At 45.3% G+C, this 21,849-nt stretch overlaps 2 long non-coding RNA genes across 3 annotated transcripts; one reads left to right on the top strand and one right to left on the bottom strand.

The window, feature by feature from the left end:
* Positions 1-193: 193 nt before the first annotated feature.
* LOC114853878 (uncharacterized) lies at positions 194-1,171 on the bottom strand. Its single transcript, XR_003785682.3, has 2 exons — positions 894-1,171; positions 194-676 (listed from the first exon to the last, which is right to left on the bottom strand). It is a non-coding gene; the product is annotated as an uncharacterized LOC114853878 (long non-coding RNA).
* LOC114853877 (uncharacterized) lies at positions 925-21,093 on the top strand. 2 transcript variants are annotated; one of them, XR_003785681.3, is made up of 4 exons: positions 925-1,080; positions 1,564-1,696; positions 13,780-13,936; positions 20,936-21,093. It is a non-coding gene; the product is annotated as an uncharacterized LOC114853877 (long non-coding RNA). The 2 variants fall into 2 exon arrangements; XR_003785679.3 differs by lacking the exons at positions 13,780-13,936; positions 20,936-21,093 and adding an exon at positions 8,342-9,356 and having other exon boundaries at positions 936-1,080.
* Positions 21,094-21,849: the final 756 nt, after the last annotated feature.

Below are 21,849 nucleotides of genomic sequence, written 5' to 3' on the forward strand. Positions count from 1 at the left end.
CGCCTTAAGTCGGGGGAATTCGTCTCCAACCAGCCGAGCATCGGATCTCGGCCTCCTGCGTGGAGCCACAATGGCCGTTTGGCTCCGTCTGCTCCGCTCCAGCGTCGTCTGTTGTGGGTTTGGCCGGTGCTGTTTGTCTTGAGGCGAACGGTTGCAGCTCCTCCTCCAGCGGTTTTCTGTTTTCTGAACCGTCTTTTTTTTTTTTTTTTTTTTTTATTTTACTGCTCGCTGCACGGCTCTGGGCCCCGCCGGCCCCGGCAAACAGCAAGAGTGACAAACCTGTTGTCATGCTGTGGTGGGCGGCGGTGCTAAACTAGGGCCTTTGTTTACAGTTTGTTTATTCCTCAGTTACTGGGATTTGACAGGCGCAGTAGGGCAGGGACAGCTGGTAATCGGCGTGCTGCAGATGCCAGGGATCGCAGCCAGTAGTATCAGCTCCGAGAGGCCGCGCGTCCGCGGCTACGCCCGCTCCCCTCAGACGAGTCTAGACTGTGACAATGCCATTAATGTTATGTCGGTGGAGCGTTTGAGCCCGGCCGGGCTAAAAAAGATTTGGTTGCAGGTGTTAATGGACATGCAGAGTGAACTGTGCCTTGCAGAGATCAGCCAGGGTTAGCTATACAAAAATACATACAGTCACGTGGAGGTCTTTTTCATTATTCTAACATCTTGAAACCTGTGGAAAGCAACGAGGGGATGCGGAACATTACAGTCTAACAGTATTGGTATCTTAATTTATGCTAGAAATCATGGCACATTGAAAATTGAGGTTTCCTTAACATAAACTACGATCTACTGTATGAACGTAAATAACAAAGTCCAAACTAAAGAGCGTAACAAACAAATCTCACTTTTGTGACAAGTAACTAAATATTCTATGTTTAGAATGGTACCTGAATGCATCGCTGTTCCTTATCGTTGTAAATGGGCTTGACGAGTGTCAGTCTTTTGTACCGATTAGTGACGGTAAACAACTACGAACTATCAAGTTTTAGAGGCGGGAACAGAGACGGAGTGACGACATTCAGGACGATGAGAAAACGGAAGACGACAGCGAGTGGGAAGAGTTAGCAAACATAAGTTAGTAGTCATTATGTTAGGCGCTCTTACATTACTGATGCATTCACGTGCCTGTTGTTTTGTCGTAACTATCTCACGTCGAGTGAAAACAGTTTATCAGTAAACTCGTCAGCTCTACTGGTATTTTTACGGAGCTGCGTTGCAGCCTGTTGCTAGTTAGCTTGGTGTGCTAGTTAGCGCAGCGATGTGCGATACGTACTGTGCAGGTACCGCTTCTCTGTGGGGGTCAATGGTGGGAAATGCTAACTGGGATTGAACTGGTTGCGCACCTGCAACCAGTTCAATCAGCATGAGACAGAGAAGCCCTCGGCTCCACGCCGCCGTTGTCATGTCTGTCCTAGACTCTATCAGATTGGCTTCTTATGACATCTGACATCTCGGTCTCACTCTCTCCCTCCTGAGTTCATACTGTCTTGGTAGGAATGTTAATGCCTTGCTCCAGTGCACTGAAACGGCCCCTGTGCTCTGGCTCTGTCTGGGCAGGAGACGCGGGAGGGATGGAGTAATGGACGGCGAGAAGCCACGGGGACGGGCGAAAATGCTCCGTGTCCTGGGCGACTCCGCTCTTCTGAGGGATTACAAAGGGTTTAACTGGCGGATGAAGCCGAGCAAAGTGGTAAGTGACATTTCTGGTCTGGGAATATGGCAATCAGCAGCGTGGAACCTCGCCAGGTCTCAGAAAATGCTAAAAAGGCTCGGCGAGAGCGGCTAGCGGTGGAGGAGAGGAGGGGAGGGGGGGTCCGGGGGGACAGATCTGTTAACCATCAGTGGCTGCGTTTCATCCTACCGCCCCTCTCCTAAACCTTCAAGGGAGGCTTTGTGTACCTGCTCCGCAGACAGGAGCTGGGAATTTAGGGAACAGGAAACCAAGGCTTTCCCCCCTTCCTTCCATCCCCACACCTCACCCATTCCCATTCCCCTGTGCCTCCAGCTGCCCCCCAGCACACACACTGCACATTCACCACTCGCCATGGCCTCTCTTCCACGCACCCCCCCCCCCCGCCCTCTGATCACTCATACCTACGCCGTGAATAGGCATGTTGTACAGTATGTCATTTGAAACACAAACACTAAAACAGACCTACAGGCAGGTAAAGCAGATAAGGAGAAGCTGGCTGTTTCTCTTGCTGCACCCCCCCCCCTATCAAAGTAATGTTGTGTGGTCATTTATAAATCAAATGAAATGCTTTCAGGTGCCCTTGATCCAACAGCAGCCATCACTCAGTCCAGGTATATGAGTGAAACCTGCCCTGCATCCAATGGCCTTCGTCCCATAACCCCAATAAAACGAGATGCAATACATAATTCATAATTCTTTCTGTGAAACGCCAGCCCTGAGAATCGGACCGCTGGCAGAGTTCACAATGTTAATGGATTCGCCTAGTTCATGAACTGGTTAGGGCTGTTCAGTCCTACTGTCTCTGTCTCTGCCAGCGCGCAGACAGCGCCGAGCCCACTACAGGTATTTTGTTCAACGTGAGAGTTCAGAAAAGGTAACACGTGTACAGATGGCTGTCTGATCATAGTTTAGCAATAGTTGCTTGGTAACCGCAGGCAGACACGTCCGTCAGGATGTCACCAATCACTATGTGACTGTGTTCAGTCGAAAATAAATCACTTGCTAATATTCTAATCATCTACTAGTACAGTGTATAAGTGTGTATCAGGTAGTTTGTACACATTTATTGTCCATATTTGGATGATTTTACCCAGAGAGGCTTCTGGCAAAAGATAAATATGAGAATTATATCTCACAACTGAGTGCAAAAAGGCCCTAGATCCAACACTGTGAACCTGATCCTTCCTACGGTTGTGTCTGTTGTTGATTGACTGCTACGTTGCTAACTGTAGCTCAGAGTATAGTTCAGGCGTAACTCTGCTTCTGGTCGATTAATCCTTATGTGTTTTAACTATTTGTCACCTCTTTTGACTAGTTAAGAGCTGTCGTGAATCTCTCTCAAATCATTACAATGGAGTGTAGTCACTGTCTAATTGTATGTAAAGATAAAGTTTGGTCAGATAATCATAATTTTTTTTTAAGAAGGTAATGTTATAGTTTTCCAAAAGCATATTTTATAGAGATTCAGTAATGCTGTGATTAGACAAAGCTGAAAGAGCTAGACTGCTGTCTGATCATTAATACCCAGAGCAGCGAAGGAAATGCTCGTCCCTGGCACAGGGCTGACACCGATCATAAAGGCCTCATTGTGACTGCTGACTCGTATGCTAAATTAAAAAAATGGTTGTAACCCAATACGGAGCGGCAGAGGTGATAAGATCTGGAGTCGGCCCGTGTCCCTGCAGGCCCTTCTCCTGCTCAATACACCACAAGGGAAGGCAACACAGTGACAAGAGGTGTTCAGGAAGCAGCGAACACCCTGCAGATCAGCAGATAATATTTTTTTGGCAAATCATTTCATTCCTGAACCTTAAATTACATTTTCACCTTTCAGAAGGAATTGTCTGATGTCGTAGCTCGAGGCAGTGTTTGTCTGAGACGGAGGAGACGGGGAAAGAGGAAGCGCAAGGTGTTAGCAGACAGCTGTGTGTGTGTGTGTGTGTGTGTGTGTGTGTGTGTGTGTGTGTGTGTGTGTGTGTGTGTGTGTGTGTGCGTGTGTGCGCGTGTTTATAGCACTGCAGACGTGAACATTAGTGTTTTCTTTATGATTAAATGTTGCGTGAAGGGATTGTAAACCTCTGCGCATCTATCAGTAAACACATTTGTGTCTAACTGTGCGCATATGTATGCGACGAATGAGAGAGTCACTCTGCAGCGCCATGACAACAGTGGGACTGTCTGATCCTCGCTCTCTAATTGTCTGTGACCTCGTAACTGGAGACGCACTCTCAAGGCAGGAGGAGGGCCTTTCACACGGCAATCACTTTTGGATTTGTCCTCTCTGCAACTCCTGAATACCACTGGCAGAAAGGTGTGCGCTGGAGCCCGTACGCAGGGGCGAGCGCTTCCTTCAGTCCAAAGACGGCTGATCAGCGCGAGGCGAGGAGAATGCACAAAAAATAAGGGGACACCGTTTCAAAATGTATAAACGTTTGGCTGGAATTTGGATGTTAAAACATGACCCAGGTAGAATAATTTATAAAATTATGTGCAAAAAAGAATTCAAAACATAATTAATAAATGGCCCATTTTTTGGTAAAAAAAAATTGTAATTCTATTTTCAGACATCTTTTGCTCATTAATGCTTTGTTCCCATTTTCCTCGGCATGCTCTCTTCTGCTTCACGCTGTCGGCCTCCGTCCCTCTCTGCCTAGTATCTGTCTGCAGAGGCCGGTCCGTTCTGATGTCTCTGTTGTGCTCCACCATAAAGGGGCCTCAGTAATGGCCCCTGTCACACACAAAGGTATTAAGGCCTAAAGCCTCTCTCCCTCCGACGCCACTGGCAGCTGGGCCAAGGGGAATAATTCGATTTGGTATTTTATGCTGGAAAAGAGCCTTTCTTCCCAAGCCACATTTGCGCTTGGCTTCTCCTCAGCTTCGCAGCCCCCTGAAAGACTTTACATGACATTAACACATTTCAGAGAGCATTACGGCCTGAAAAGAGATTTGTCTAGACAAAGACATGGTTTATTTGTAGTTAAAGCTTCATTTCCTGCCTGTTCTTGACTACCACCTCCACCCCCTCTGCTGAAATACCCCCCCCCCCCCTCCCTGCGTGACTCCGGGCACACAATGGTTGGCGCCCTGACAGGTAAGAGGATTTCAATTAGTTTACCTCGGAATGGGCTCTGCAAAACGTGATTAATGAAAGCAATTAGTCTCTGTCATGTCTTCAGCACACTCCTGCTAAATCACCGGGCTGCTCCTCACTGACGCTAAGAGCAAATTACATCACCCGGATCCTCTCTTTCCTTCTCGCTCGCTCTCTTTATGAGCTCCCCACGTCTCAATGAAGAGAGTAATGGAAAAAGAAAATGAAACCCAGCTGATAACCATGTGTGGGTTGTTTTGCTTTATAACTTTTAAAAGTATATTTTATAAACATCCTTCTAAAGACGAATCATTTTAAGAATCCTACAGTGGGCAGAAAAAACACTGTAAAAAAAATGAAATTAATAGTAAATTGTTAACTGCTTGACTTATAATATTCAGACAATAAGTGTGTTACGTTTGATGTGCAGCTGTAAATTAATCAGGTGCCTGTTCTGCTTCGCTTATTATAGCAGATGATCTACAGCGTCACACATGTTTACTCCTCTGAATACTCTTTCCTCTCCATAACATCATACAACACACACACAAACTTGTAAACTATGGCAGAATTTATGAGGCCGTGTTTTAAACTTTTAGGCTTCAAAGCTCGCACGCGTTATGAACTCCTGTCACGGAACCGCAGAAACTCTCAACCTGACGAAAAAGAAAAAAAAAGATCAAATCAAATAAAGGGGAATTTACTGAGCCATAGATAATGTTTTGCTAGCTGCAGGCTGAGTGGACCCCAGCCAGCGGTAATCACTGCCCACTAGGAGGAGAACGGCCCCACCTGCTCCAAAACTATCGCATGCAAGCTTCCTCTTCTCACCGCTTTTTCTGCTTGTGTTATGTATTTACGCCACCGTCCCACTGCGCACAGCCGCCCACCGCTCCCTGGCTTCTTTTCCCAGTCCCCTCCATTCTGGCTCAAGCCCATTTGTTCCTTCTGAGAATGTAATCCTATAGGAAGGCATCACAATACATTTCAGGATATTTACTAAGGTTCAGTAATTACCTAAAACAATTGTAGTTAATCTGTAGGTTTTTATATTATATGGTGTTTGCATTTGTTTAGGGTTGTTTTTATTTGGTGCAGCAGGAAGTGAATGTTAAACCTACTTATATTATAAATACCTAAACAACTCAGCCTGTTCAGCAGCATGCGTTTAATAGTTTTAATCATTTCAAAAAGGTTATTCCTTAACATGCGATCAGTGCTGAAGAATTTTTAAATATGTTCACATTTGTGTTGCTTGGCGGGTTTTGCGCACCGAGCGCTCCAGACGTTTCGCTTATTTTACTCCAGTCCGCTGCACATTTTGCCTCATTGTTAAAACACATTTCCTAATATACCTCCGTAGAACTGTTTCATCTGGCACAGGCAAAAGGTTAATCTCTTAAACCCTATATTGGCTGGTCCGTGGCCTTAGGAAAGGTGTGTTCAGGATGACAGGACTTGCATATTTTGATGTGATCCTATTTCTTCATTTCCTGCTTTGGCTGGGAACGGAGAGCAGCGCAGGCTGGAGCTCGACAGGACGCTCTGCAGCTCCTCCAGTCCGTTTCTTCTGTCTGATGGAGAATGGGTTTGTCCCTGTTAGAATCGGGGAGATTGGTCCATCTTCTAACACTGTCACGTTCCTGCTTGTGCGTATGTGTAATGCGTGCTTGCTTGTGCAGCAGCTCGCTGGTGTGCCGGGGCTTGTGAGTAACCCGTTCCTTCCTGTAGACCTTCAGATAGAGGCTTCCTTGTCAGGTTGACATGCTGTATCAGAGTTCCCACCTTTCTGCGCACTCTCGCGCTCTCTCTCTTTCAATTTTTTTCATTCTGTTGTCTGAGTTTTTCCTGTCATTGTGCCAGAATGTAATTGTTCAAAGCGCCATCTGCCTCCAACACTTTGATATTTTTCCCAGGCTTCAAAAGAGCATGACAACAATAGGCTTGTGACTGCAGGCCGTGTCGAGTTAGCCAAGCCTATATTAGTTATCACGTCTTCATGTCTTTATGTTTGCTGGCATGGCTCGGAGACTTTTACTGGGTGGAGGCTGTTTCGAAAGGAAGCAGACTTGTTAGTGGTTTCTCAGACAGCTCGTTTGAGGCCCCAGGATATTTTTTGGTTTGCACCTGACTCTGCACTATAAGCTCAGGTAAATATCAGAGAGCGTAAGGTGTCAAAGCTGTAAATGGTGGCGTGTCTTTTCTATGTTAATAGCAATGTTGAGGTTTCTGTAATTGACACTGTCTTAATGTGTGTAATTTTTACACATTGTTATCCAGCTAACCGCAGGACCAAGCCTGTGTTTAAGCCTGTAAAGGACAGACAGGATCAAATAATTTGTTACAGATTGAACCCTGGCAACACTTAAGTAAAACCATGAGATCAGAGACTCTGAATGCAGCTTAACACACGCTGAAGTGAGACTCCATTTTCCCTTCAAATTAAAAGCTTTCTTTCTGAATGATTAAACACACACACATCATGTACAGTACACAGTGAGGTTTGCTGGTGACCACAAGTTAGTAGAAGGAAATGTTGACTAATGATATTGTTTATTTACAAAAGTAAAAAAATTGTTCATCTAAATTTGTCAACTTTGAGATATAATGTGTCCCTGTAACATTTTACATCACAGCTGTGACTAAGATAGCCCCAAAAGCCCGAAGCTAATATGAATTTAGCTGTATTTGCATGTTTTTATTCCTCAGGTTGTTGTTTTCTATTTTGTTTTGTGAGAAAAGTGTTTTTAAAATTCATTTAAACCTCACTCAAGTTGTGAATTTTATTTTTTGCCTCACGCTGTACAACCCAAAGCCCAAACACATCCCTGTTGTTATTCATTTAGTTGTAATGCAACTCTGTCAAGGGAACCTGCACTTGACAACAATAAGAATTATATTGCGTTACACTTTCTTGTGTTTTACTCCACATAACATTAGTTCACTTTTCACACAACAGTGATCCAATTTCTGTGTTTCTCTGTAACAAGTATTGTTTAGTGTGGAGGTTGCCAGCAGCAGGTTAGCACCTACTCAGCCCTGCTAACATGATATGCATTCACCTCCATGAGGGATATGCTCCACATGTTCTATTTATGGATGCTGAGTAAAATGACACTTCACCCTCAAACCCTGCTGTCTGAAAGGAAAAAAAAACAGAGACCATTCTCATATGTTACACGCAAGACAGATTAGGACAGGAGATGGACAAACAGGAGTCGGACATACAGTAGTCATGTCTGATTGTTGGTTCAGATTACATTAATTAATATAAATGAATTAGCTGATGTTAGTTTCATGCTTAGCATACACACAGGTTTTTATTGAGCATTAAAATAACCAATGTACCATATGAAAAGTAAATTAGCTGCACGCACACAAAACAATGTGTGAAAATGCTTGTGGGCTCTGGCTTGACAGAGTGTCTTTTCAACTGGACCTCCAGAGTCCCACCGCTTCCAGTGAGTAAGTGAACGAGGAGCAGGTACAGAGAGGGCGGCCTAACAAGCTCCCGTCTCCTCTAAAAAACAGACTTTCTCTCACTCTTGCAGAAAATGACACTTTCCGCTGGGACGAGTGAGGTTTGGCCGAGCTTCAGACGCAGATCGCAGCGAGCAGGTTGGCAGCAGCGATCGGCCGGTTCACCAGCGCAGGGAACGCTGGGAGTCACGGGCTGTGATTGGTGGCCCGAAACAGTCCAGGTGGAACCGGGCCGGCCGCTGCTTTTCACTTACTTACGAGCTCTGTTTCCACAAGCGTGAAGGGAGTGACAGGAAACAGGAAGCAAATGAGCTATAATATCCCTAATGAAAACATGCTCTACTGGAATTCTGTTTTTTACATTTTTAATGTGCATATGCCCATGAATTTAGATGGATGATGATGATGATGAAGAAAAAAATCAACATCTTAGAAAAACGAAATTTGTCATTTGTCAAAATGCACTGTATGTTCTATAAACAGTGCATATAGTATTTACACACTAGCTAGTTTTCACACTTATGACATGAAATCAGGTCTACAGACTAGAAGAAAACATTATAACTTGTTTCCTTTACAGATAACAAATCTTTCTCTCCTATTACCGGTCCATATTTGTCTGCTCATGGCAGGTTCAGAAATAAAAGGTGTGGGAGGTTTGTGTTGTATCTGAAGACAAGTCTAATATTGTTTCTTCTCATGCATATAGAGCATCTCTGCTCCTCCTCATACACTCATGTTTCCAGCAGGACTAAGACAATGCAGGAAAACATATGTGACATGCCGAGCAATTTGCTTTGATAAGCAATCAGTGTCTGGTATATGTCTGTCTGTGGAACGAGACACTGCTTCAGAGTGGATTCGCTCCCAAATGCAAAACGATCTTTTCATCATGTCGGTGAAAACACACAAAAAAGAAAACACAGGCAGCAATGAGAGACGCCGCACTTCTCACAACACTGAAGTTCAGCCCAGTCGCACTGAACTCCTGATAAAGTACGTGGTGTCCATGAAATGTTTTGACACAGACACATGCAGCTCATTGGTAAATAACTTGATTAAGAAAAAATGATTTGTGGTTCCACACGTTTTACCGATGTTACACTTTTAAAAGTACCTGCTTTAAAATGGAAAACAAATACAACAAACAACCATAAAAAGGATTTCTTGTGTTTATGGTCATAACATTTTTTTTCTTCAAAGAACAATGTTTACACTTTAAAAGCATTATTTTTTAAATGTATCTGTGCTATTTCCTCTTGTCGTCTTCCTCCGGTGACAGCGAGTGGATTTATGTGTATGTGGTTGCCCGCAAGACACTCTACTGTACCCTCCCTGCAGAGCCTGTCACAGAGGCTGATGTATTCCCCTCCACCCCCTCCCCCTCGCCAGGCTTTATGATGGAAACTGATACAAACACTGTGATAGGGTTTCGGGATAAATTATTCACGCTTCCATTGCTCTCTGCTGCTGTTTCGCTTCTTAGAGGACGTCCATCTTACAAATGGCCCCTTTTTTTAGACCTCATCCTTTTAATTGATCCGTAACAAAGACAATACATGTGTGATTGAGCGAGCGGAGGACTGCGGAGGTAAAAGTTCAGCGTAACACTCTGGCTGGCCTGGTGTAAGTTGTCAGGTGCTGGCGGCCGGTGCTGTGGGGCATTAGGTGCCTTAAGATTTACAGCCTGGTAAATGAAATGGCTGTCCATCAGTCGCAGGAGCGGCACATCAACGCAGCGCTCGCCTAATGCCTCTACCATCTGCTAGGATGGGCCTTTAATTGAAAAGAATTTGTGGACTGAACGGGAAGAGCTGGACCAAGTCCTCGCTTCCCCAAAGACAGAGGAGTAATGAAAAGAAAATAAGTTCTCTCCTCTTTAGTGCCTATGGAAGTCATAAAGAATAACAGGACATGATGATATAACAGACGCACTGCCTCGCTGAGTGGGTGAATAACTTTCATATTGCAGCCTAGCATCTGCTAAGACGGTTTTGAAGCAGAAAGCCAATTGGATTAAACGTTACGGCCACTCTGCTCACCGCGGCCTTTAGGGCTGCCTTCAGGTGGCTGCTCATAAAGCATTTCTTTGTGAGATTTATTTAGACATGAAAGATGTGTTTTCACTTTTGTGTCAGACGCACCCACTCCGTACTCCCACTACAAGAGTGGGATTTTTCTTAAAACAAACAGGAGGGAGGGAGGGAATGGCAGACATCCTGGAGGCCATCGAGGATAACTGATGAGTCTAGCAGGACTGGAGGCAGAATAACAACGCTCACCTTTAATGTGGCTTCCACCGCCGGGACCAGCTGAGGCCCAGACAGAGCCGGCGTGTGCCTCTGCAACAATCACGCCAAATGATCCCGCGCGTTCGGGCGGGAGTCGTGCTTTTTGACTGGTGTCAGTTGTGGGGAGGACTCTGGGTAAGGGCTATGTCACCGCGTCGGTATGTCCATGTGGCACTCAGACGCCCTTCCACTTGACAGCGTTTTCCTTCTGTGGCGAGATGACTGCTAGCCAGGCCAGCTGAGCTGCGCTGGCTAGCTCCGTGACAACCCTCCTGACTCCCAGACTATTCATCTATGTGAGAAAATATATCACTTACACACACGCTGAAAAAACAACACAACTCTGCTATAATGTGCTGTATGTACTAATTCTATGTGTTCTTCGGTTGAAAAGTGTGTATACGGGATGAGGTCATTGGCTAAATCATTTTAAGTGCCCAAAGGAATCACCCACACCCAAAGTAAACAGATATAGATACTAAAGGTAAACAATAATGAGCGTTTCCAGTGAATGGCAGATACTGTACTGCAGTGTGAATAATACTCAACATCTATTTTTCTATGTCTTTGTGGATGTCGGCGATGTTGGAAATAGGCACATGGGCCCTGTCTGAGCTCACGTCCCACGTCTCCTGTGTGTTTTGGCATTTCTTGCCTTTCGCAGCCATCACATGTGCATGCAGACCCTAAAGCGTACACCGATTTCACGCCAGTATTCTCAGGTTCCACAAGGGACGGCGGGGTTTCGAGATCAGTCTTTTTTTTTTTTATCGCGCTGCTCAGTAGAGGGTCGCCAAATGTGTTGGAAAATGCTTCACTGTGTGGCCTGAAGTTTGAGTTGGGAGTAAAAACACCCAGAGATTATGCAAATAGAAAAGGAAGGCGCTTCCATCAACTGAGCTGGAGCACCCAACCAGCCTCAGCCTTGTAATCAGATATATCTCCAGTCACAGCACAGAACAAATTGCACATGGGTAAACCATTTTGTTAAAACAATAGCCAGAAACAGGCGGGTGACACGGGCCTTGTCCCTGTGTGTGTGTGTGTGTGTGTGTGTGTGTGTGTGTGTGTGTGTGTGTGTGTGTGTGTGTGTGTGTGTGTGTGTGTGTGTGTGTAGGCATGGGTCACAGCTTGTGCATTGACATGGAGCCATTAGATCAGATGACAGCACTTCATAATATTGACACATTCACAGCATGAGCTGCGCTATTCAAGAGGCCACTGCACTGATGATATACTGTACGCACCTGACGTGTCACAGTCTAATTTTAAATCAGTAAACTACCTCGGTCAGCAGGCAAAATGACGGAAAGCTGAGCCGCATATTCTGATACACACATGCACATATACAGCACGCACATATAAATGTATGTTATGTAAGAATACTATCCAAACATTGTTAAATGTAGAAGCTTTTAAAATACGTTTATATTATAACTGACCACAGTTCTGTTCTTGTCGATCATGCAGTAAACCAGATTTTATCATTAACAGATTTTTTTTACATTCGGTCTCTGTTGATGGTTGTGCGTTTGTAATTTAAGCCAAAGCCAAATAAATCAATTCTGTTTTGCAAGTAATGCATTTTAATGCGCACACTTAACATTGATAAGTAGGTAATAGCTCCTAACTACTTTAAAGTCATTTTCTATAATGTTTTGCAATTATTTTTTCTATGTCTGTGTAAGTATTTTAATCACTGAATCAACCAAATGGTGAGAAGGGCAGGACAGGTTACTTCAGAATAATTTGTCAGTGTCTGGAGGGCAAATGGGGCAATTATGACGCTGATGGCCCAGAGATGATTCAAACTCATAAAGTCACCCCAATTATGTGTGTGAGCCAAAGTGGCCTCTGCCAAATCCAATGTAGCAGCTGTGGCTCCCCTTGCCTCCTTGCTCTTAAACAAACACGCTAGTCAGACATCAATAGGAAGCCTCTCTGTTTTAGCATGTCTGACCTTTAGCCACTGTCCCAGTCTGTGCTCACCAAGTCGAGACCTGCACGTCCCAGATGTTTAGCAGTAATCACTAACACCCATGTAGCTGCTCAACACGAATTAGATCGTAAACCTGGCGTAACCCCCCTCTCCCACCAGCGGCTGTGCCCAGCTGATCTGCAAAGCATGATGGACAGCTGCGTTGCCTGGGAGAACTGGACAAGACTAAAACAATTAAAACAGTGGTGCTGGATGGCAGGGACCCTAAATAGTGAGTGGTGGATACCGGAAAAGGAGCAAGAGAGGATAAAAGTGAAAAGGTATCAATGAGAGTATGTGTATGTGAGTGTCATGTGGTGCCACAGGGCCAGCTGGCAGCGCCCAAAGCTGGCATGACAGAATGTGACAGAGGATCCGGAGAGCGGGGACTCGGGGAATCCCGACACAATAATGCTGATGGCAGGGGCTAAAACCCAGATTTAATCAGAGACATCACACACCTGCCAATAGAAAATTACACAATGCATATTAATGGCAGGCCCCTTTTATAATGCTGAGCCCCCAGCAGAGTTTCCAGGCGGGCTCCAGCTGTCAGTCACTCAGCTTTAATGGAGAAGACAACGTAATGCAAAGCTATGCAATGAGCACCACTCATAAATATCATTTTAAACTTTAAAATTTGCATGGAAAATAAAAAAAAAAACTATTGAAAGAAATGACTATGTTCACGTGTGCAGGATTTTTAATATCCAACTAACTGTTATATAATATACTATACACTCTTGAATAAACAAGTCAGGTTCGTTTTCATTTCAAATTTCCAATTAAATCAGTGAGAATTTAGATTGTACAGCGATGTTGTCAGGCCGGGGCAGGCTCTGATTTTACCCAGAGCTTTTTTTAGTGTCCTAGAACGGCCATGGTTTAATCATACACATACACGCACCCTCATCAACTTGCACTCGTATGCGGCGCTCAGACTTGACCGGTAACAGTCCTGTGGTTTGGTTTGGATGCCAATCAGTCTCCAAAAATGTTTACATTTCATCTGTGCTGCTGACTTTGCTTCTCAGGTGTCCCTGTAGGTTACTGTATCACTGTTAAGGTCCATCTAAATGAGAGCAATTTTACACATGCATACACATTCCCAGACACACACATGTATGCTACAGTATCTTTTTTCATAGCGTTAGACAATAATCATTTGATCAAGACATGTTTTGTGTGTTGGGCCTCAGCAGCTATCACGTCTAACGTCTAAGTGTTTGCTCCATTTCAGGTTGTCAAAGCTTCCCTCTGATGACGTTGGGGATCTCTGCTGCTCGCCGCTCTCGGCCGTGACTCCCGCAATATTTCGATGTTTACGTTCACAATTTCCATCTGTTGTTTCTGGAACAATCAACAACGGGGGCCTGGAGAGAAGCACGGGAATGAGTGTAAGTCGCGCTCAACTTGGGTTTCATGAATGGGAGGCTGGGCCTGATTATGCTCAGCTCTGTGAAAGTGGAGGGGGGCGGGTCATTTTTGAGTTTTCCTCTCTTCAAGGCCCTCTCAGGGTTTCTGACAGAGGGCTGGAAGAAACTCCGGGCTCTGGGAATCTGTACAAGCTGAGAGAAGCCTCACTAGGATGAGATCAGGCACAATGAGCCCCTAACCCCCCCCCCCCCCCCCCCCCCTCCATCCAACTGGACAGGGCCAAGCTCACTAATGGATTTCAGATACATTACAAATTCCAACTCAATGTTCAAACATGGCCAGTGATGATGGAAATTGCCATGTTTATCTGCCGTGAAGTAACAACAAGCATTTCAAAAAGAGCAGGAAAACACGTCATGGGTAATAACAGCATGTAGGCTGTATGTATTCAAATTGTACACATGCAAAATTTAAAAAATAGGCATTAAAAACTATGAAATAACTGTCAAGCATCCAGAAAGAAAACTGATTTAATTAATGTCCTGAGTTCTCTCATAACTGAATAAATATAGCTGTAGAGTGTAATTAGATCCTATCACACTGTTATGTGCTTTAAAATGGAATGCTAAATAATCATTTAGAAGTCAAAAGAAAACTATTACTACTAAGACGTAATGTTAAACCCCCCAAGGACAAGTGGGAGCTTTAAAAGAAAGGGTGATACTGATGACTGTGTGGATAGAGGGAGAAAGAAAGCAAAGAAACACAGCCGGGATGAAAGCGTGCGTCGGTCCCTTGTGATGTGGCTGCAGACGTAACGGGTCCCAGCATCAGCCCGGCCCAGCGTTAGGTTTCCCCGTACCGGAAGTGGCACATTTCCCCTGGCGACAAGCATTTCCTGCAAAATAAAGAAATCATTAAAAAGATGACAGCCGGTCCGGCCAGCTGAAGGCCCAGGGGACCCGGCCTCGGAGAGCTGCCACCCACCATTAGCTAGCTGTGCTCAGCTCCACCATCGCCTTCTACAGCCACGCGGGTACACAACCCTGCCGCAGTGCAGATCTTTGCATGGTCGCTGCTCTGTGTGTCTCAACGTCTCTCTTTCCTGCTTTTTCTTCTTTTCTCAATCAATCCGCGGTCTGCGTGTGCTTCTCTGACACTTGGCCTCCCTCTTGCACTAATCCTTCGACTTCTTACAGTCCCTGAGGATGAAGGGTGGAGAAACAATGTGGGGGCTGAGCAGCAAGCTGAGAAATGCTCTGACATGTGAACCCCCAAAATCATGCAGGCCCTTCAGCTCCAGACTTACTGGAGCTGAAGGGCCCGGCTCCGACAGTGACCCCTGGCAGTCACGACATGCGGCAGCAGCCCCCCGGCCTCTGCAGCGCGGCCTTCTGGGAGTGCACAGCGCCACATTCCAGTCCAAACGCTTCCTCAAGCGTTTCCATCAGAAGACATTGCTTACCTCCGTCTGCCAGACAAATGTGGCTAAAGAGCCAGAGGGCTTAAGGCCGCATTAGGAGAGCTCTCCAGAAAACCATCAGTACTTAACCTTAGCCAAAATAATTCCACTGTAAGGAATATTTTCAAATAAATCCCAAAAGATAGTCTCATCATGTGCTTGGAGCTTTACAGGGGATGAAGTGATGCTGCTCTTGGGGAAAATGATGCTGTTCTTGCGTTAGCTGCTTATTGTTTCAGAAACTATCTGAATCCTCTACCAATCAGTCTTGTTAAATTGTATTATTTTATTGTAATGTTGTAATACAAAATAATGACAGTAGTGCCTCTTTTGCTTTCTTGCTTCATTTTAGATGGCCACATTTTTGCCTCTGCAATCCGAAGCTTTAGCCAGGACGCAGCTTAGATGCACGGAAACACTGGAAACAGGGAAGCAATTAATCCAGATGAGTCCAAAGGTACCAGAAAGCCTGTCTGGTTGATGTTCTTGGTTTCCAGTAAGCTTAGCTAATGGGGGATATTTTCTATCTATACTATACAAACCATAACCAAATGAGCGATACACAACAGTATTCTCTGCAAGAAATCAAAGGAAATCATTAATTAATTACCAAAACATATGGAACTATTCCATGAATCAATATAAGGTTGTTGTTCATATTGTTGTTGAGTGCACTTATTCAAGACAGGCAGATGATTAAAGCATGACACAAGCTCACAGACACCTCCAGGTGCCATGACTCTGTGTCCATGGTGATTAAGAGTGACACAGGCTAACACCTGCTAGCGCTCACTCATGGAGATTAATGTGGCCGCTCCAACCAAAGCCCCATACGGAGACAACACACACTCCCACTAGACCTTTGTCCCCTCTAGTGGGGACTGATAAAAGACAGGCTCCATCTCTCTCGGACCCGCCTGCCTGGGCAGCTCAGGGTCAGCGTCGCCGCAACCATTTCCATGTGTCGTTGCATTTACACATGCGGGCCCATGACTAGGAAGCAGGCCGCGGTTCCCCTGGACCCGGTGCCTCACTGTGACAGAAGGCTGGTGGCAGCATGAGGTCACCAAGTTTACTCTGCGATATTGAGTTACAAAAACTGGTGTCAGCAGGTCACTGTGGGTGACAGGTAGACAGATGTTAAAGCAAGAAGAATGATACAAAAGACGCACAAAGGAGAGGCCGGCATGACGGCAGCCGTCGTCACCAACGGCCCAGCGCTACGTGACGCGGGATGCGCAAGTTGCTAAGCTGCTTTGAGACTGTTTGTGTCTCATTTCCATGGCTGATGTCTGAGGTGGGGGACAGCGTGATCATGCCTCAGGCTTGTTTACACACACAAATGAGGCTGATAGAAGCAGACGCTTGCCTGATGGGATGGTTGCCAGGACCAGCTTCGACAGAGCAAGCATTCTATTGGACTGTTGTCTATTATGACCCTTCAGTGTTTACCCAAATTTGCACCCCCTCTCTCAACTTTAGTGCAATTCAACCAGTTGCTATATACATACATTCAAAGCTGTAACGGTGTCAGGGGGTCAGAGTCAGAGTACAGACTAACAGGAGTTCTGGTGTCGTTAGACTTTTACACCTCTGACGTGTTGAGGACATAGGATTTATCTCAAAACCAGCACCTCCATTATCTTTACCGTGTGTCCTTGCGGGGGTCAAGGAGATGCTGGAGGTCAATCCCAGCTGTCACTGGACGATCACGGGGCCGTGATCGGAGCTGTGGTAGTTTTACAGTGTGTTTTGATACTGAACACCTGGGTGCAGCGCTGGCTCCACAAGTGGTTTTCATTGCGCTACACAGCCTGAGAGCAGCTCCTATAGCCGCTCTGTTTTCCAGAGCAGGGCCTGCAAAATCTATTTGCGACACTAAGCCCTTAATGACGAGGGGGGGATGCTGAGGTAAGATAGGTACCCTTACTTCCCTCCTAAATCATGATGGAACTCTCCAGGATCTGGGTGTCCATCTGGGCCAAGCGAATGACTCACATGGTACTATTTATTTGGCCTGTTAGGGACTAAGGGATTATCTGACCCCCTTTTTATTTTTCCCTCGGTCCTAATAGCAGTTGATATGCGCTATTAGAGGGTATTCTCTGTGTCGTTAGTGCTCACATGAAGGCGGTGGTCTGTTTATAGAGTTCTAAATGACTGGGATTTGGAAAGCATTGTCATCACGGTTAAGACCAGGGAAATGATACAAAGCGCTTAGGATCCATGGGCACGCTTCAGTGATGGGGCAGGACGTATGCAGAACGGATGCAACGTTGGTCTAACAGCTAAGGTCAGCAGCCAAGCATAGTCCAGGCAGGAGGAGATTCCTGGTTGTATGTTGTACAGTTGTAAGCGGGAAACTAATAATAACTCAGCATAGTGTAAAATACCTTTCAAAACCACCATACTTACTAATACTAAAAAACACATTCATTCTAGTTCACATCGACAGTAATAGCTCATTCTTGAGGAGGGTGCTTCCCATCAACTAAATCAACCACTGCAGGAACCAAAGACCCACTAGGAACCAAAGTCATAATAGCAGTGTTTCCATATGATTCGTGCCAACGGCTGGACTCACTGACACATGGAGGATTTCAATCTGTTCATGATTATCAACAATACGTCGCTCAGCGTTAAATATGAAAGGAGCTGTTGTCACCATATGGGCCGCCATCACAATGACACACTATAATAAAGTCTTCAGTGTTTCGTGGGACGACCCTGCGGCCTGTGCGCTTATTCCACAGTTATTTTTAGCAAATTGATGGGCCGTTTTGTCCATTTTTACACCAGCGGGGAAAAGGAGGGACAGCAAAGCTGGGAGGTGCAGCAGCCGCCCCGCATTGTTTGGTCTCTCAATGCGAAAGGGAGGAGTGAGACGCGCCGAGGCTGGGAATCACCTCGGGGGCAGGGGCGGGGAGGCGGACACCCACTAGGAAACAAAGTCCAGGTGACATCCTAGTGTCAGCGTGGCCCATTTAGGCCACAGCGCACGGTATCGCTTACCGGGACACTCGGTTGTAAAGCTCTGTGCGACTCGACGCTTTTAACACGCAGACCTTTAGCAGACAATGTGTCGTACAAGATAAAAGTTCCCCCTCGTTCACCAGATGATGGATGTTTTTCTGTGTAATTGCCCTGTAACAGTATGTGCATGTGCGGCTCCATGGGAATATTAAAACCTGTGTGGTTAGAATAGAGAATGAGCTTCACCTTCAGCCTCATTGTGATATAACAGCATTGCAATGAGCGTCATTGTGATATAACAGCTGCCTCACCGGACTCGCCACCTCTCCACCTATTGATCTTGAGTTTCATTTTGCCCTGAGACAGTTCAGACGTGTCCTGACTTGAGTCAGCCACCGGGCTTTGACATGTGCTGCAAAGCGCCGTAGAAGGATGGACCAGTCCCGTTTCGCCTCTGTCTCTCTCAGGTGTGAGTCTCCTCTGTTTTGGGGTCGAGTCTGGGCCTCCTTCCAGTCACTGTGGTGGTCAGGCATTTTCCTATGATGAGGTACAGTCTGCAGTAATGCAACCATGTAGCAGTAGTATTCCTTAATGGAAACAGCCTAATTACAACAGCAAATAACCACAAGCCTTCACAAAGGATTAAATACACAGGGAAGAAAAAAGACAGGGACACATTTTCCAAATGATGAAAAAGTGAAACATCTGCAGTTCTTAGCAAAAAAACAAAAAAAAATTGCTTTGTCGCTTTGGATTTTGAAGCACCAGTTTGAGCTGCAACACAGCTGGTTTGGATTTCAAAGCCCCTCGGTTCCAAGGAGGAAACAAAAACAAATATTTGTTTTGTGGTTCGTTGTGTTTTAATGTGGACGCGAGATGAGACACAAAAGGAATCCAGAAGATAGGATGCTGCTCAAATCAGCATCTGTCTCCCTGGCAATTATCAGCAGCCCATGACTTAGTGCTCCTTCAAGGAACATTTGGGTCGTTGATTGCTGCATTCTGATGAACTCCTAATCTTTTCTATATAGATACATTTATTTAAATATATTTAAACTCTCTCTGAACAATTGAATCCCCTGTGCTCAGTGGATCATTTCAAATTAAGCCTAAATAGAAAATTTAATCCAGAAAGTTATTAATAGTGTCCACTGACCGATGGAAGGCCACAGTAAGTGACAGGTAGAGTGAGGACGAGGCCAATGGGGCCCGCTGGTTGTGAGTGAAGGGCCTGTGATCATCTCTCACACCCTCACCGCTGCTGTTGGTCAGCCCCACTGGCTGCTAAAACTGAATCTCAAGTTGTGTCCTATTTTGGTCTGAGGAACAGGTGATGCGCTTGGCTCCGCGGCGCTCCTCTGCCTCCACACCACCCCCTTGGGGCTGTTAGCGAATGCAATGACAACATGGCTTACCGAGAAAAGAAGCCGAGGCAAAGAGGGACCTCTGCTTTACAGCCTGGATCAATAGGTGATTAGAAAACAGCCTTGCTGCTGTGGCAGGCCCGATTATGTTTAACATGGAGGAAAAAAAGGCATTTGTTTCTGTTTCTTGCACCGATGCGTAGCACAGAGCTGTTTGTTCCGTTTTGTTGACGATTGCTTGACTGACTAGAAAATATCCACTCAGCTTAGGCAAATCTTCTGTTTTACATGCAAGCACAGTCATGCGTTAAGGAACTGGAAATGTCACTGCAAAACGCAGAGATCATTCAGGCGCCTCGTTATTTGCGCTGCAAGTGGATCTCCGCCGCCTGGTTTCTGGGTGGAAGGCAAATAGCAGCACGATGGACCTGTGCCATTGTCGGGAGCTGCACACCTGGACTCTCCTGTGCTCTGCACCTGCCCGTCTGCCTTCAGTGTAAACTTCTACCAGCCCACCATTTACATGCAGGTCAAATCCTATTCAAATGGCCCCATCTAAACAGAGGAGCATTTCAAAACAGGCACCCTCCGCTGACTTGTGATTATGCACCAATTTGTATAAGGTCACCGCTCACACAAAAATGGAAATAATTAAATTGAACTCCAGACAACAAGCTTTGATTGTTTCTTATCCCCATATGTTTAATGTCTGATTTTTGTATATATATTTTGTATTTCTTTCCATCTTGTACACAACCTTTACCTGCTCACCTCAGTTGGAGTGGGACTCTTCTTTACTTGTTATTTGCCTGGCGCATTAGCTAGCTTACAATTATTTTACATTGTAAATTATTACAGGGAACTGACTAGAAATTCACAGGCAAATTATAGTCCAATCAGGGAAGCTTCGATTTGAATGTCAGCCTTTCAGACTACCAAAGACCATTCAAGACAAGGAGCCCAAGGTTCCATGTGGTTTCAGGGGTACAATGTGATTTATTGATGGGGTATTAATGCAGAGTTGTACATTGTGTGTCATTTAGAGACTGAATTGAAAAGGTTGCTGAGCGTGGCAAGAAATGACATCCTGGGGGAATGTTAACTTTATTTAAAGAAATGACCCATTTATATTACCCACAGTAAAGACAAACTAGTACAGTGGCTGCTCTTTCCTGTGAAAGTGATCACATCTTTATGACTCCCGTCACCGCTCTTTACAGATCTGTTTCCCAGAGGTATTTGATGGGAAGAGCCAAGGAGGGAGGAAGTGTGGGTCTGCACCCCCATGTTAACAATGGCTCTCCTCAGACCCCCAGGCCCAGGCCCAGCCATTCATGAAACACCATGGAGATGTTATTGACCTCAAGGTTAACTCTCCTCAGGTAAGCCCAGGAGATAATGGACAAAGACCAGTTCTTTTACAGGTGGAGTGACACAGCATATCCGCGCCGTGCAGCTCCACTCGCATTGACAGATTTTCTAATTCACTGCAGATTCCCATAAAACTGGGTGGCCAAGGGCCAGCCCTGCCCAACAGAGGGCCCATTCATGCTGGGTGGGATGAGGCCCTGGCCAAATTAACCTGGATTAATTTAAAAGAGCAAAAGGTCCTTACATCCAAATAAAATGAAGATCAATAAATTAAATGTCCGGGTCAGGATGTCAAGTTGCGGCGATGATCGACTGACATAGGGAAAGCTTGGTTCTTTGGCAGCGATGGGGAGAGAAAGAATGGGAGCGAGGTCCTTAATTACTTTATTCCAAATAAGAGAAGTGCCTCCATGCGTCTCTCTTTACATGCTAGAGTTGCGCTCCTATAAACACCCTCACGTCACAAAAGAATGCTCATTACTTCTTTCATTTGGTCCTGGGATTAGTTACTGCAACAGAAAAGTAATCAAAGGAGCCACTCAGAGATTTTTAAACATGCTTGTTTTCCACTGTACGAATTATTATTTAACTGTGTGATTCATGTCTCTCAGGATTTTCCAGTGACTTCTGTTTTGTTTTGTGCGTGCTTTAACCTTTGTGAATCAGATTTCCAATTTTATGAAATCTCTTTGAATGCGTCTTAGGTTTTGTTTTACTCACTTGATGCTTTTTTGTTGTAATGAAAAAAAGTTCCTTGTGGTTC

Source organism: Betta splendens, chromosome 4 (assembly GCF_900634795.4).
Source record: "Betta splendens chromosome 4, fBetSpl5.4, whole genome shotgun sequence".
Lineage (NCBI taxonomy): Eukaryota > Metazoa > Chordata > Actinopteri > Anabantiformes > Osphronemidae > Betta > Betta splendens.